This window comes from Mustela erminea, chromosome 9 (assembly GCF_009829155.1).
Source record: "Mustela erminea isolate mMusErm1 chromosome 9, mMusErm1.Pri, whole genome shotgun sequence".
In the NCBI taxonomy this organism is placed as follows: Eukaryota; Metazoa; Chordata; class Mammalia; order Carnivora; family Mustelidae; genus Mustela; species Mustela erminea.
In genome coordinates this window covers 66,360,834-66,376,127 of record NC_045622.1, presented here as the reverse complement: position 1 = coordinate 66,376,127, position 15,294 = coordinate 66,360,834, and the positions used below count along the sequence as shown (strand labels likewise).

At 46.2% G+C, this 15,294-nt stretch overlaps 1 long non-coding RNA gene across 1 annotated transcript in view; it reads left to right on the top strand.

The window, feature by feature from the left end:
• Positions 1–3,492, top strand: part of LOC116600342 — a 130,800-nt gene extending 127,308 nt beyond the window's left edge. The window contains exons 5-7 of the long non-coding RNA XR_004289593.1: positions 109–453; positions 1,178–1,346; positions 3,144–3,492. This is a non-coding gene — a long non-coding RNA (uncharacterized LOC116600342). The remainder of the gene's footprint in view (positions 1–108; positions 454–1,177; positions 1,347–3,143) is intronic.
• The last annotated feature ends 11,802 nt before the right edge of the window (positions 3,493–15,294 follow it).

Here is a 15,294-nt window from a genome sequence, read left to right as displayed (position 1 = left end):
TTGAGATGGGGAGATTACCATGGATTATTGGGGTGGGCACTAAACGCAGTCACACATACCTTTATGAGAGAGGGGCAGAGAGATATTTGATGCAATATTGTGTCAAAGGCTGAGAAGAGACTGTGATGTGAAAATGAAGCAGAGATCTGAGAGTGCTGACCTTGAAGACTGGAGCCGTGCAGCTACCAGCAGCCACCAGAAGCAGGAAGACGCAGGAAGAGATTCCCTCCTCCACTGTGGGGTAAGCCCGGCTCTGCCAACCCTTTGATTTTGGACCAAGTGATACTGATTTTGAACTTCAGACCCCCAGAACCATAGGAAAATGAGTTTCTGTGCTTTTAAGCCAGGCATTGGGACTTTAACTGTCATCCAAACACCACAGGAGTTGATGATAATTTGTTACAGCAGCCTCAAGAAAATGAATATATGGATTTTACCAATACACATTGGCAGGTAAAAGCCCAGCACCATTTAAAAATATTGGACTCCATATTTGCAATTCTGTGCTGTAGGGGTGGGGTAGGAGTGGGGATGTAGCTCAAAAATTCAAATTCATTATTTTAAGGAGGCAGTATTTTGCTACCATTCTTTCATATCCCTGATTCCCCTTCCAGAAGCTTCTCCCATGGGCGTAAAAGGAACTTGAGTTTGTTAATTTGCACCTTCTCAGGGATGTTTGCATTTTAAAAAGAGGTCCCCTGCCCCACCCATCTACCCTCAACGTGCAGACTTTAATCTTATGCCTTCCCTAGGCTCTGCAGATCCCTGAGAACTGGCCACTTTGTTGACCCCCAAAATGCTGGAAAGGAAATAAAGATAGCAAATACTGAATAGTGGGATGAGGGAGGGGATGAGGCCACTTAGAGAAGGGGGTGAAGAAAGATTTTCTGAGGATGTCACTTTCATGCTTAAAATCTGGGTTATTCCAGGCAGAGAACAACATGAGCAAAGGTTCTGAGGCAGGAAAAAAAGTCATACATGTTCTAGAATGGAAAGGAGGCCATCGTGGGTAAAGAGTGGAGCTAAGCTGATTATGCAGGGGGCTGTCAGTAACCCTGGGGAGTTTGCATTTTTCTTTAAGTTAAATGCAAAGCAAGCTAAATTGTCAGGGCCAAATCCCAGCCCCTTCCCAGTTTCTGACTTCTCAGTGCTATCTTTTCCCATCACTGTCACACAGAGGAAGACACAGACACAGAAAAACTAAGTTGGATAATTTGTTTAAAGTCACGCAATTAACAGAATCTGGATGAAAACCTGTTTCTAGATGACTCGGGACTCCATGCTCTTAGTCCCCACAAACCAGGGTCTTGAGCAGACTTCACTGTGACATACAGCTCAGCATGGCGGTAAGTAGAGACAGACCTCTTGGAGTGTAGTCTCTGGTGTCACAAACCTTAATCATGTCATTTAGTGAACCGATCACCCAAGATGCGATGAGGCAGTGTGGTTAATTCATCCTGGGGCTGGGCCCATCAGGCCCATAGCTTTGACTTCTAATTGTCTGAAATGCCTTTCTAATCTAATGTAATCCAGAATGCTAATGATCCAGAAACTGCTGGCTGATGAGAGAGAGAGGGGGGAGAGAAAGGGGGCTCAGTCACCAAGGACTCTTTTTATGACTTTGGAGGTCAGGGATCCATTGGCTGACACACAGAGGAGGGAGGACTATAATAAAGTCGTCAGCCTTTGGGCCTCTGGTTTTATGCCACCATTAATCCTTCAACACCTTGAAGTAGCCCTGAAGCATGGAGGGGGTAGCTGTCCTTCCACATCAGAAGTGGAGACGAGGGGCTGATCTGTCATAAACCCTCACCCAGACCTTGTGGTGGGTCAAATCGTTGGCCATGCAATGCTCCAGAAATGGCTGCCTGGTGCATCTGGAAAGTACTACAGAGCCTTCGAGAGCTACACTCTTTGAGACACTGTTCTAGCTCATTCTGCCACCCCTTTGGGGCCAGCCTCTATGGCAGAGTAAGAGCCCTAGTTCTGTCTGGTTGGTACCGCCCCTCCCATCTGCCGAGGGCCTGGGTCTTCTGTCACAGGTAAACGATTATAAATGGAAACCCACACTGGGCCTTGAGGTTGATTGGGAAGAGTCAAATCTGGCCTGGGCTTGGTACACTATAATGATCCTCTAAAAAAAGAAACTCAATAATACCTTGAAAGGGAATGATTCCTTTATTCTCTTGAACTGAATACTTTGGACTCGGGAGGCCACTGGCTCTGGCTGCCTGGTCTATTTCTAACTTCTGTTTTCTGGCAAATGTTTGTGTGACATTCCAGAAATCTTGTCTAGGGTGGAAATCCTCATGCAAAGTGGACCATTGACCATTTGTAACACAGAGTTCCTCAGAGACCCACTGTCAGGCACCACCAGGAAAATCTATGATGCCCCGGATCAGTGACCTCGGGCGCTTTCAATTCTTCTGTCTTGGTTTATCATAAGAGTAGCAATAGTTACCATATTGACTCACATGGCAGGTAGTCCGTAAATTATTTTGGAAAAAAAAAAAAAGGAACGATTAAAGTGAAAGCATGAGTCTGATGCCAAGTAAGTGATGGAGATAATTAGTAGAACCTGCATTTCATCGATTTCCCTAACTGTGAAAATGGAAATAATAGCACTTCTGCATAGGGTCACTATAAGAATGCAGTAGGACAGTCTGTTCAAAAGGCCCAGCAGAGCACCTGTCACACACACGGTATTCCAGATCTGTTCACTATTACCATCCTCATGGCCTTGGGGACGTCTATAGTGTGGTTAATTTGAAAAGTGGAGGTGAGAAATGAGCAGCTCCTGAGAAGTCCTCAGCTCTCCACACCACAGCAGACTGAGAGTGTCAGGGGCGGGGTGTTGTGTGTGGAGCGGGCAGGGGTTAGATGGAGAAGCAAAGGGAGGGACAGAAATAACTCCCACAATACTGCTGGCTGCTAGTTACTTTGTAAGACAATGGGCGTCTAGGTGGGTCCCAATAAAGCTCTTTGTGGCAAGGAAGGAGGCAGTTAAAGGCTACAGAAGGCCTAGTGTGACCTGCTCCAGGCCTGCGGTCTTCGGAATCCTGGGAGCGTGTCAAGGGACACGTCTGATTTCCACCCACCGAGACAGGACTCAAGGCATTCACGACAAATGACTTTGTTCCTAGGAATAGCTGTGTGCAGAGCGGGAACAGAATAAGGTGAAGTTGAGCAAGGGAGCGGCTGCCTGAAGCTTTATTCCATATGAGACTGAGCAGATTTGCAAGGCCTGGGCTCTGTGAGATAAGCAGCAGACTGGACTCGGTACCTACGTGTTATCGGTTGGGATCTCCCCATGTCTTCGGCTCTGGAGGATATGGATGTGAATCCCCGCTCCGTGACAGATTTCTGTAATCCCGTGTGGCCTCATGTTGGCTCAGATCTGGAACTCGTCCCTTTTCTCAGTTTACACACACATGAACTCACATGTGGATGTGTGCATCTAGCAGATTTCACTGACGGTTTTGGATAAATTAAAAAAAAGGTATATAAGTTAAAACTAGGCACTAGCTGTTCCTGCCCCTAGAATGCTTCCTAGCCCTTTCCTCAGCTGGGAGCATTGCTTCCCACTGCCTTTCCCTCTCCTCTTCTCTTTCCTAGTGACTCGTCCTCCTCTGCAGTTCAGCTCCAGGCCATCCTGGTGTGTCAGGAAGGGAGTGTCCTTGACTATGATGCACCCTCCTCCAGAGACAGATACGCTTCTGAACTGCTCTCCTCCCCAGTACGTATTCAAAACCAGAGGATTTCTAAATCTGTTGATTGAAGAAGGTCAAGAGAACATGTTCTGTGTACCAGAAGACACTTCCTCCTAGGCTGAACAAAACAAAAGGCCTCTGAGCCATCTGTCCAGAGCCACAGACCTCCCTTTCCAGCCTGGAGAATGGACTGGCTGGGCTGACTCCATCCTCTGGATGGACAGTGGTTTTGGACTCGGCGTTAGGCCTTCACGGTCGTCACACAAGGCTATGTCTGTCATTAGGCATGTCCTCTCACTGCCTCAGACAGCCTGGGTGACAGGTGGCGAAGTGCGATTCCATAAGCCGAAGGCTTCAGCCAGAGGCCAACACTTGCACTGACCAGACCCAGTTCTCCAGAGCAGGGCTGGCACTGGCTTGCACATTGTGCCACTACTACTCACTTCTCTTCCATCCTGCCATGTTACAAGAGAAAATGAAACATTTTCCAGTAGTTTCTGTGTCCTCCCAAAGAGCAGGGGTCACCCAGGACGCTTTTGTAGCATTTACCGAAGGCACATGCACCAAATGGCTCTACATGGGTCCTCATGGCAATTCTGTGGGGGAGAGATCTCACCTTACAGAGAAAGATGCAGACCCAGGTTCCCAGAGGGTCCAGAGCCCGCCCACCTCCCCCTTCACGGCAGATGTCCCATCCTTCCTAGGAGAAGAGGAAGGACACTGACATTTTACTGGGCACAAGCAGGGCGCCTGGTGGTCCCACACAAAGGTCACCCTTTTAAATTCTTGCTGCCCTGCCTTGAGATATTATTAGCCCCACTTTCCTGATGAGGAAGTCAAGTCTCAGAGGGAACCATCAGAGGTCACATTGTTATTCTCGCTGCAGCGCTTGTCCCTGTTGTCCCCCACAGAGCAGCAGTTCTGGGTGAAGCTGACCTAGACTCAGCCCTGGTGTGTGAGTGCCATTAGGAAGCTTCCCAAGCTCCCCATCCAGCTCTGCTGGCTCACTGTTTTCAGGGCCCTCCAGCTGCCGGCTTTCATAACCGGCCACTGCCAGGCTCAGCCCTGCCAAGGCCCGCAGTCAGCGGAAGCCTGGCCTGGCACAGGGGAGATTCCCTCCTCATCAGAGGGTGACTTCTGGAGCTGGCCTGCTGTCCCATGCCCCGTGACCAGGTTGCCGAGAATGAGTGAGCTGAGCAGGTGGCGGTGGCAGCCTCCCTTCCGGACCCCTTCTGTCTCCTGGCTGTACACCAGGACACCAGTTTGCAATCCAACTCCTACCTTATGAGGGCTTCCCAGGCCTGGAGAATGTTCTTGACTGTCAGGCTTTGGTCTGGGGCTTTGATCTGATTGGAAGGTGTTTGGGTCAAGCAAGGTTCCCCTCTACAGGTGAGGGTACAAGAAGTACCCCCAGTCTATTTCCAGAATGCAATGGTGAAGTACTATAGTAGAGTTCTATAGAGAAACAGACCAATAGGACACACACACATACACACACACCGGTGGGGGATATTTACTTAAGGAATTGGTTCACCAAATGGGGTCTTGCAAGTCTGAAATCTGCAGGCTGTCTAGCTAGAGACTCAGGTAAGAGTTGATATTGCAGACATGCGTCTGAATCCAGGACAGCAGCAGGCTGGACACTCAGACTGGGTTTCTCTGTTGCATTCTTGATGAGAATTCCTTCTTCTTAGGGAAATCTGAGTCTCTGTTCTTAAGGCCTTCAGCGGATTAGATGAAGTCTGCCCACGTTCTGGAGGGTAGTCTGCTTCGCTCTGAGTCAACTGATGTAAATGCTAATCACATCTAAAGAATACCTTCATGGCAACATCTACACCGGTGTTTGACCAAACGGCCGGGTACGGCAGCCTAGCCACGTGGACACGAAAGTTAACCATCACAAGTACACATCTGTGAGCAACAGCCACAAGCTCAGAAGCCCAGTCCTTACCCCTCCAGAGCCCCTTGTGATGGATTAGGGGTGGCCTCGCACGGAAGCTCCTATAGTGGCCACACACACAGGTGTCACCGTGAAGAGCAGTAGAGCTTCCCACCAGCATTGTGCTCTGGGGAAGGTACTTACCTGACCTGATCAGGGCCTTTTGGGTTAAAACTTTGAAATTTCCCAGGCACGAAGGGGTGGATTTTGCTGTGGCACACCTGTGCAAGTAGAAGTAAGATGCCTCCGAAGGGTTCCACGACATTTAGGAATTAAGGAATCGAGTCTCACCAGCAGAAAGCTGGTGACTACCATGAGAGCGATGCCCAGAGCATGCCGGCAGCAGTGGAGGGCTCTGCTCTGATTGCCACCTCAGGCAATGACTCACGGCATGGCGTTTGGCTATGGGGGCCCTTTGGCCTTCCTCAGCCTAACCCCCAAAGGAACAAGAGAGAACTACTGGGTGTTGGTGCCCTGGCCCCTGGGTGTAGCTGTAGTAAGTGCGCTATCAGAATGCTTTCTTTTTTTTTCTAGAAAAGAAGCTAGCCACAGCTCTCTGGACCGGCAGTGCTAAAGGTCACGTTTCTTAATGTAGGTGACCTGGGGAGCTGATCATCAGGAACAGTAATACAACTGGCAAGGCCTGCCTTCCTCCCTTGCAACTGTGAGGCCAGGGTAAGAGCACAAATGAAGGACCACATATCATATGCTGAAATATTTAAGAGGTATAAATCATGCTAATATACTGTTAAATAAAATATGTTCTATCCTCCAACCTGCACAATATACCCTCACCAGCACCTAGAAGGCTGGACTGCAGTCAGAATCCTCAGCCTCCTCTGAGCTCTGAGAATATGGTATGGCAGGGAAAGCTAGCATGGGGCCCCCGGCCCCCAGAATGCCTCTTCCTCCCATCCCATTCCTGCTTCTGACCCACACTGTAAGGGTTATGGCATGTACACACCAGGTGTCCCACGTTGCACATCTAAGCTCTGTCTATAAGCCTGGCAACCAGCTCAAGCCTGGTGATGCACACCCTACTAGAGTGATCGAACTTTTGGAGAATGGGTCCAGGGAAGAGCCCTGCTCAGATCTGGGAGGCAGACACAGGGTGCCTGGGGAAAGAATTTGATTCAGGATACCTAAAGTGCGATCCAGCTGCAGGGTGTGGGCAAGTGAGCGGGTCTCATCCTCTAGACACTGGACTCTGTGCGTTAGACAGAAGAGAGTGGCCAATTGAGGTTCAAAGAGGTGCTCCCTAAAGGGCAGGGCTCAGGGCAGGGACCCCTTCTGCCTAAGAGAGGTCTTGCCCATGGCAATGGTCCCGTAAGTGCCAGATCAGGATTAGCTTCTTGCTCTGGGCACCAACTATTTTGTGATCTGATGTATAAGCTGTTTCCATGGTTATCACCTCCCTTTCCTCATTCTTTTCTTTTCTCCTCTTCTCTCATCTTGGAGATTTTCCCAGTGTTCTTTCTATCACAGATTAGGATTTTGTTGTTGTTGTTGTTGTTTTGGTGGGGAGGGGCTGTCAATTTTGCTAACCCCTTCCATTTAGGATTTAAAAATTTTTTACTATTTTATTTTGGGTTCTGTTATGACTTTGCAAATTTCATCCAATTACCTGTTCCTCCCAGATTTTCTCTTAGCCCACTTTCCACTTGTGGTTCTTTTGGTTTACCTTATAAAAACCAGAGCTTCCATCATGGTACTGAAACATCAAGCATGTTTCTAAAAGTTTCTTCTATCTCTTGTGGCAAATAGTTTTTCGAAGACATAATTTTGTTGTGCTTCATATTTTGTGTTATGGTTGTTTGTTCATCAGTGAAAAGAAATTAGACTAGATTTTCTCTCATTTTGCCAACAGACTGCCCGACTTCCTCCAGGGCCCTGGCATCTCTGCCTCCCAGAGCCCAAGCTGCTGGGTGGTCCGAGGAGCATGGTGTCTCTGCCAGCTCAGGTTCCCAACAGTTTTCCAGGTATCTGCCTTTGGGCAGAAGAACTCTCTCTTGTTCAGAGGCCCCTGTGCTCTGCCTAAGTGTGAGCCCGAGTCCAGTTCCCTCTTATCTGTATGTAGTACATGGAGAGCCCTGAACTGCTGAATACTGAGCTTCTTGGGGTCTGGCTCTGTCCCTACTTAATGGTTTGCGAGGATGCAGGACCTTCTACTCCCAACGCTATTGTATTCTCGGAGTTTTCATTTCTGAACTCTTCTAGGAAATATGGGCAGGGGAGGGGAAGAGGGCAAATAAACTAGCATGAATTCTGCTGCCTCAGAAAATAAATACTGAACAGTAAGGCGGGTAGTTCTCTTGCTTTGGTAGATACTAGCATGCCCAAGCCAAGGGAGGTCTGGGGGATGAGGGGCATCTGGAGCTTTTTACTACCTTCCGCCCTGGTCTCTGCCTGGAGTTCAGAGGACAGCCTATTTAGTCATTATCTACGTGTTTCAGTCTGCCCTTAACAGGAACGTACTGCTTGCTTTGTAAATTAGCCTGGAAGTTAGAGAATTTCCACCTTGATTCTGGCAATGATCTCCTCTTGACCTTACTTTCTACCTTATTCAGGGATTATTTAGTTGCAGGTGACAGAACCATGCGAGCTAATTTAAGGAGAAAGTAGAATTAATTGGAAGGACATAAGAGCTTCTCAGAAACCCAAGGATGGGAAATGAGGTTAATCCCATGAGGGACCGAGAAGCCAAAATGCTTTGACTTACAGTGTGGGATGTGATTAGCATGTCTTGGCCAAGTGTCGGACTAAAAGTTCCCCATGCTGCAGCAGTAGGAAGGTTAGAAATCCAGCTAACCCTTCCAAGGCCCACAAACACCTTTCCCTATGTGTGTGTGTGTGTGTGTGTGTGTGTACACAGTGTTTATACTTCCAGCTCCAGGAACCTATGTGGGGTGTGTGTGTTGTTGGTGAAAAACAGTGAAACTTTGTTTTCTGCTGTGGGCAGTAGTTCATGGAGCACAAAGATCTTTGAGATTAATCCTTCCTCAGATCTCTACTATGGAAGCTGATGTGGAACTCTCTTCAATTACTATGGGGTTTTGTTGGGAAGGCTCTATGTTTTAAGCCTGTATGTTAGAGCATTCAGTAATTGACTTTTTCAGTAAAATTCATGGTGCCAGAACAGGACTTAAGGCAGTATCTGAAAGGCTGGATGCAAACTGGCTTTAGTGCCTCCTGACCCACAGTTTCTGTTCCTCTTCTCCGCCCCCCCCGCGCCCACAAAGATTTTTTTATTTACTAGAAAGAGAGACAGGGAGAGAAAGCACAAGCAGGAGGGGCAGAGGAAAAAGAAGTGAGAGAATCCCAAGCAGACTGCATGCTGTGTGAGCATGGAGCCCAACACGGGGCTTGATCTCACAACACAGATCATGACCTGAGCTGAAACCAGGAGCTGGACACTTAACCGACTGTGCCACCCAGGCGCCCTGTTCCCTTACTTAATAGGGTGCCAGGATTACCCCATAATTTCTACCTGTCTTCATTCTTATGGCAGTTTATCTTGAGGGCTCCTGGGCGTATCACTGGTACTGGATTGTGACTAGGGACATATGTTTAATGCATAGATGTTCCTACCCTTAAATGTTGGGGGGAAAGGGTTAAAGGGAAGGGTTTCTTTCCTCCCAGAACCTGTGTCCATTATGCAAAATTTCCCACTTTCTAACCAGAGCTAGAACACCACAAACAAGCAAAAGGATTCCGTTGTGTCTTTTCCCCATGGCTGGGACTGCCTGCCTTACATCTGTGTAAATAAGAGAGGTCCTCAAGAACAGACCAGGCTGAACCTGAATTCCTTCTTCTTTACAAAGGCAAGGATTAGCGAGCTCAGATGGGGCATTCCAGGATAGCCCGAACCAGAAAGTCATTGTCATCAGTGCCAAAGGCAGTCCTCTTCCCTTGCCCTCCCTTCTCCTCTCCCTGGCCACTCTTCTCTGCTTCTCTCTGTGGAAATGGCCCATTCCCCCACTTTTGCAGAGTGCCTTTCTCCACCTCCCTTAAACATGGCTGCACTAGTGCCAGCTTTACATGCCTCCCCAGCCGAAGTGTTGTGGAGAGACCAACTAGAAGTCCTGTGTTGCAGGTTTAAAGTCTGGGAAGAAAGAATCTCATTGGCCAGTTTGGATCAGGTGTTCATCAGTGGACCAGTCAGCCCTTGTCGGGGGGTGGGGCCACAAGTCCACTGCCCAGTCACTGGAGGCTACTGGAAAGTCTCTCTGGAAACAACTGCGCAGGGAACTGGGCACATATCCCCGAACAGTTTTCAACCCTTTATTGTTTTTCTTCCTGGTATTTTGATGAAAGGAAGTAGAGGATTCAGCAAGTGCTCCGTTTAACCTGACATGTGAGTCACTTGTGATAATCTTCTGTGGCGTCTGGTCAGCCTAGGTCTCTGTCACCTGCCTCCTTGGGGGCAGAGACTACCAAACTTCTGAGGATGTGGAGGTTTTATATCTAGAAAGACACTGATCAAGCACTAATGTTTTCCTGATACAGTGACGAATAATTCCAATATGTGATTATTCTTAATTTGTGCTCAGCGTTTCAAAGGAGACAGGAAACAGCAAAAATGAAATGAAGTGTGGATTCGGGTTGAGGATGCAGAGCATGAGGTTGTAATAAAACTCCCCTTTTCCTTTTATTTCACAATTTATCTAGGTCACCATAAAACTAATGCAATATATTTTCTGCCATCCTGAGCCCCCCAGGCAGAGTTGTGTCCCTTCCTTCTGCATTCCCACAACGCTTTGTTCCTATCTCAATTTACCATTTCTCACTCTGCATGGTAGTTGTTTGCTGAGAGGTCTATTTTCCAAGCTAGACCAATCTTCTTTATGGATCATGTTTCCCGTGTACTCCTAGAATGAAGGGCCTTGAACATAGTAAAGGCTCAGTATGTATTTGCTGAATGAACCAGACCCAGGATTTGATGAACTGAGGCAAGCCTTGGCTCTCTAGGCTGAAGACTTCCCTGCCCTTCTGCTTCTCACTGTGTGGACTCCACCCATGTGTAGGTCCTCTTGTGGTTTCCTACCTCCTATCACACTCTTTCTGATTAGGGGACTTGTGTAAATCCCAACCTGCTTAGCTAGAGACTTGACCCTCTGTCAAGACCCTGCAGCCCTCTTCCTGGGAGATCAGACCTGAATTGTGTTCCTCTCAGCACTGCTTGGATCCGACCTGAACTGATAGATCTCTGCCACCATGACATAACACTGCAAATGGCATAGTACGGTTTCCTGCTATCTGCTTTATCTTGCATATTGGATTAGACAGTGATCCCTGTACACCCCTTTCTGTCACTTGCTTTACTATGTGTGGACCATATTTAAACTCCATAAGCTTTTTGCTTATACAGTCTCTATCTCTGCCTCCCCCCAACTTGGCATTACTCTTCCTTCCTCATGCTGTTGGCTGATTCCTGCTTTCCTTTCTCTGCCCACTATCAGCTGCATGCCAACAACACCACACATAAGGGCCCTATCTTCCCTGGTCACTATGTTCCATGTGAGCCTTTCTGGGTCCCTTTTAGAACTTTTTCTTAATGCGAGCACAGAAAGAGGCATTTCATCCTGGGCTAGCTGGAGCACTCAGTGTTTCCTCAGCTGGTTTGTTGCCATGGTCACCATGTCAAACAGACCTTCCTGAAGCTAAGGCTGGGATATGTGTACCCTCTGTAAAATCAAAGCATATTTGTGACTGGCTGGCTACTTAGCATGGAGCTTAGGGCTGCCTGATTTCCTAAAGCAAGATAGGGCAGACCTAGGACTTGGGACGAAGCCCACCAACCAAGAAGAGAGCTGGAAGTCCAGGCAGGCTCAGCTTCTGTGGCTTAAGAAAGCTCCAATCTGGTAGGAAAGTCTGTGGGGACCACAGTGATGGTGGTAGTAACTATTTGTCTCTAGAGCTGCTGTAACAAAGCATACCACCTGGTTGGCTTAACACAACAGAAATTTATTGTCTCATAGTTTGGGAGACTAGAAGTCCAAAGTCAATGTGTCAGCAGGGCCATGCTCCCTCTGAAATCTGAAGGAGACCATCCTTAATAGCTTCTTCCTGGCCTCTGGTGGTTTGCCAGCATGCCTTTGTGTTCTTGCCTGGCAGCTGAGGGCTTCTGGCCTTGCCTATGTGGTCACATGGCCTTCTTTCTACATGTATCTCTGTCTCTCTGTCTCTTCCCTTTTACTGATAAAGACATCAGTCATACTGGATTAAGGGCTCACCCTATTCCTGTATGACCTCCTCTTAACTAATTACATCTGCAATGACCTTTTTTCCAAATAAAGTCACAGTCAGAGGTACTGGGGTGAGTACTTCACTATAACTTTTTGGGGTACACAAGAACAGTAATATTGCAGAGGGTGTCAGTTGAAGGTTTGGAAATTTCATTAAGTGGGTGGAACTAATTAATGGAGCATTTAAGATGACATTAATCAGGAAACCTGGTAGATTGTTGGATGTCTTAGGGATTCAAAGTGAGGTTTAAATTCTATTATGATGACATTATGGCCAGGGACACAGGAATACCCGAGTACTGACCTTTCTTTCCACTAGACCCTTAACCAAGAGAGGTATCCACAAGAAACAATGGCCAACTGGATAAAAAAACACTATCCTCAAAAATTCGACAAGCACCTGGGCTCCTAAGTCCATTACTTAAATATGGCACATTGATTGTCTGGGTTCTGACTAATCAGTTACAATATCTTCTCCCTTAGAAAAAGCTAGTAATGGGAGAGGCAGCTGTCATAATCACTGGGCAAAACTCCAAACTTGGATGCACTCAGCCAGTTACCTGCATGAATTTGAGCAACTGAATATCGATAGAGAAAATCACACAATCAACTGAAAAGCTTCCCTTTAAGCTCACAAGCTCAATCCACTTCCCAACATATTATGGGGATCTAATAAACTTGCTGTTCCACTCATTAGGATGCTGTTTTGTACCTTCACCTCTCTTCTCAAAGCTCTTACTTCATTCTTTTTTTTGAATTTTTATTTTTAAAATTTTTAATAAACATATGATGTGTTTTTATCCCCAGGGATACAGGTCTGTGACTCGCCAGGTTTACACATTTCACAGTATTCATCATAGCACATACCCTCCCCAATGTCCATAACCCCACGACCCTATCCCGTCCCCACTCCCCCCAGCAACCCTCAGTCTGTTTTTTGAGATTGAGTCTTTTATGATTTATCTCCCTCCTGATCCCATCTTCTTTCATTTTTTCTTTTTCTATCCCCCCTGGCCCCCCATGTTGCATCTCCACTTCCTCATATCAAGGAGATCATATGATAGTTGTCTTTCTCCGACTGACTCACTTCGCTAAGCATAATACCCTCTAGTTCCATCCACATCGTCGCAAATGGCCAGATTTCATTTCTTTTGATGGCTGCATAGTATTCTATTGTATATATATATACACCACGCCTTTATCCATTCATCTGTTGATGGACGTTTAGGTTCTTTCCATAGTTTGGCTATTGTGGACATTGCTGCTATAAACATTCCGGTGCACGTGCCTCTTCAGAGCACACGTTTGTATCTTTAGGATATATACCCAGCAGTACAATCGCTGGGTCATAAGGTAGCTCTTTTTTCAGTTTTTTGAGGAACCTCCACACTATTTTCCAGAGTGGCTGCACCAGCTTGCATTCCCACCAGCGGTATAGGAGGGTTCCCCTTTCTCTGCATCCTCTCCAGCATCTGCATTTCCTAACTTGTTAATTTTAGCCATTCTGACTGGTGTGAGGTGGTATCTCATTGTGGTTTTGATTTGTATTTCCCTGATGCCGAGTGACGTGGAGCACTTTTTAATGTGTCTTTTGGCCATTTGGATATCTTCTTTGCAGAAATGTCTGTTCATGTCCTCTGCCCATTTCTTGATTGGATTATTTATTCTTTGGGTGTTGAGTTTGCTAAGCTCTTTATAGATTTTAGATACTAGCCCTTTATCTGATATGTCATTTACAAATATCTTCTCCCATTCTGTGAGGACCAGGGAAGGATGCTAAGTCAAGTTTTCCTGTTCTTGGCCTCCAGGAATCATTAAGCCCCAAATTCCAGTTTGACCAGAGGCTTATGAAGAACCCAAGTTAGTTGTCAGGACTCTTGAGTCCAAAGAGGGAAGCAGATTTAACATCTCCTTAAATCAACCTGGTTAGGATTCAAGGCAGGTACGCCAGTCAAACCACACTCTCTTCAGAGTTGTGTTACAGAGACAGCCCCCAGGGATGGTCCTTGAGCCCCAATGTGTGTATCTGGAATTAAAGTATTTATTAATTTATATCTTAACCGATTATAAAAAAAAAGTTTCAGTTGTCTTTTGGTTTTGTTAACTGTTTCCTTTGCTGTGCAAAGCTCTTACTTCATTCTTAACTGCTCACTCTGATCTGGTTCTCCCAAGTCAGTTGTATCTAAATGAAAAATTAGAACCATCAGATAAGAGCTCCCCTAGTCTGCATCTGCATTCATCTGCTTCTTCCCCTTCTGCCATCTGGTATAAAAGAGAAAGTGTGCTGCTCCTGTCATAGTTCAGCTCTTGCTGGACCTGGAATCTGTGGGCTCAGGTCTTGTCCTCTCTCACATTCTCAAAGTTTTATTCCTCCAGTTATTTCCTATCCCTCCTAAGTGATCAATTCTCCCTTTTTGTAAGAGATGATTCTCCTCAGCTCACAAACATAATTGACTCTTCTTTATCTCCAAAAGTCCTTCTCTGTTTCTCTCATCCCTTTGCAACTACTGGCCATTTCTTCACATCCTTTCACAACTTAATGTCTCAAAATAGTTGTTCACACACTTCTCTTCATTGTCTCACCTTAGATTCCTCTTCAAAACTCTCAAATTGGGTCTCTTCCATTATTTTAATATAACTTCTCATCTCAAGGTCACCAATAATCTCTATGTTGTCATGTGCAATGGACAATTTGTGTCCTCATCTTAGAGTCTCAGTGCATTAGATCCAAATGGCTTCCTTTATTTGATATTACACCATTGGCTTTCTCCTCACATCTGATACTGCTATAATTTATTTTTAGTCTTGGTCATAGATCTCCTTCCTCTACCAACATCTACATGTTGGTGTTTCACAAGGCTTGTTCTTTACACACTCATCCTAAGTGATATAGTTTTATGATCTACAATGTCACCTACATGCTCATGACATTCAACTTTGTATTTCCATCTCAATCTCTCATTTGAGCTTCAGACATACATATTCAACTGTCAGCTTGAGTTTTCTACTTGGATACATTATATGCACCTTAGCCCAAATATGCTCCAGAGCTCTTGATTCTCCCCTGTACCCTCTCCTGAATCTGTTCTTTTCATAGTCTGCTAATCCATTCCAGCAAATGGCAAAACTATGGTATTGTCCTTTATTTTTTTTTTTTTTGTATCATTTTGAAATAAACCCTGTCATTTCTAGCTCCTCCTACATCTCAAGTCTACATACTGGCTTCCCTTATTTCTCACAAGTCAAGTCTTCAGTGTCTTTCTCCTGGATTGCTGTAATAACTCTTTTAGTGGTCACTCTATCTGCTCTTTAGCTCCCTTCAAGCTGATTTTTACACAGTGATCAGAGGAATCTGTTAAGAACCAATCAAGTCACATTTCTCTCTTGCTTTAGATACCCT